Genomic DNA, 1,411 nt, shown 5'->3' with positions numbered 1-1,411 from the left:
ATAAATACTAAATATTATATAAAATATAAATACATATAAAAGTTTTTTTCATTTAGACTTTTTAATATAATAATACATATTATAATTATTTTATAATAGTTGATATATAATATTTATAATAAATACTTTATAAAAATGTATAACATATTTTTATTTATTTTTGTTGCATTTAAAAAAAATATATTTTATTAAAAAATATTTAATTCCAAAATAGTTTATTCTATTTTTTGTGTCTATTTTTTGTCATATCACAAAGGCTTGGATAAAGATGAAGCATGTATTTTTTCAATGTTATAATACTTTATCTGTAAAGTATTTGACACAACTTCCTGCACACTGTGTTTTAGATGGTTTATATAGTAGTAGTAAAAAAAAAATAAAAAAAAGTGGTAGTAAAAAAATCACTTCGTGGGTGCAAATATTGCCTGTGTTTATGTTTTCAACAATCTGACTATGCAATCCAACTCCATTCCTTAGGTTTGTGTTCTGTGGTCATGCATATTAATTCAGAGTCTGTTCTTTTTCTCAGAGTTTCCTCAGTAGAAGACTGAAGGGGTCCATTAAACGGGCCAAGAGTCAGCCCAAACTGGACCGAACCAGCAGCTTCCGCCACATGATCCTCCCTCGTTTCCGCAGCGCCGACCAAGAACGGTACCATCCTAAAACTCTTCCTCCCATAACCGCATGCAGAAACAGTGCTGTGTCGTGATATTCCACTTCAAAGCCTCTTCGCTGTGAATGAGTACAGTTCACCCAAAAATGAAAATTCTGTCATCATTTACTCACATACCCTCAACTTGTTCCATATACCTGTATGAGCTCCTTTCTTCTGTTGAACAAAAAACGATATTTGTTGGTAACCAAACTTGACATCCATAGTATTTTTTTCCATACTATTGAAGACAGTGGCTACCGTTTACTGTTTGGCTATAGACATTCTTCAAAATATCTTCTTTTGTGTTCAGCGTAAGGAATAAAAAGGTTTGGAACAAAATGAGGGTGAGTAAAAAATTACAGAATGTTCCCATTATTTTCTCTTTTCTGTGAAACACAAAATGAGATCCGAACTGTCCTTTTTCAGTGTTTTATGGTGAATTATACTGTCAAACTCCAAAAAAGCACCTAAAAAACATCATAAAAAGAGTTCAAATGACTAGTGCATTACATTATACACTCTTATTAAAAATAACAGTGCTTCACGATGCCATAGAAGAACCTTTTTGTCTAAATCAGGGCTGTCCAAACTCGGTCCTGGAGGGCCGGTGTCCTGCAGAGTTTAGCTCCAACCCTAATTAAACACACCTGAACCAGCCAATCAAGCTCTTACTAGGCATAGAAACTTCCAGTCAGGTGTGGTGAGGCAAGTTGGAGCTAAACTCTGCAGGACACCGACCCTCCAGGACCGAGTTTG

General features: G+C 34.1%; 1 pseudogene; it reads left to right on the top strand.

The window, feature by feature from the left end:
- The window catches only part of LOC107728448 (ras/Rap GTPase-activating protein SynGAP-like), a 133,989-nt pseudogene that overhangs the window by 98,340 nt on the left and 34,238 nt on the right, over positions 1-1,411 (top strand).

This window comes from Sinocyclocheilus rhinocerous, unplaced genomic scaffold, assembly GCF_001515625.1.
Source record: "Sinocyclocheilus rhinocerous isolate Xijiao unplaced genomic scaffold, SAMN03320098_v1.1 scaffold66, whole genome shotgun sequence".
NCBI classification, from domain to species: Eukaryota; Metazoa; Chordata; class Actinopteri; order Cypriniformes; family Cyprinidae; genus Sinocyclocheilus; species Sinocyclocheilus rhinocerous.
This window is presented reverse-complemented; position numbering and strand designations above follow the sequence as displayed.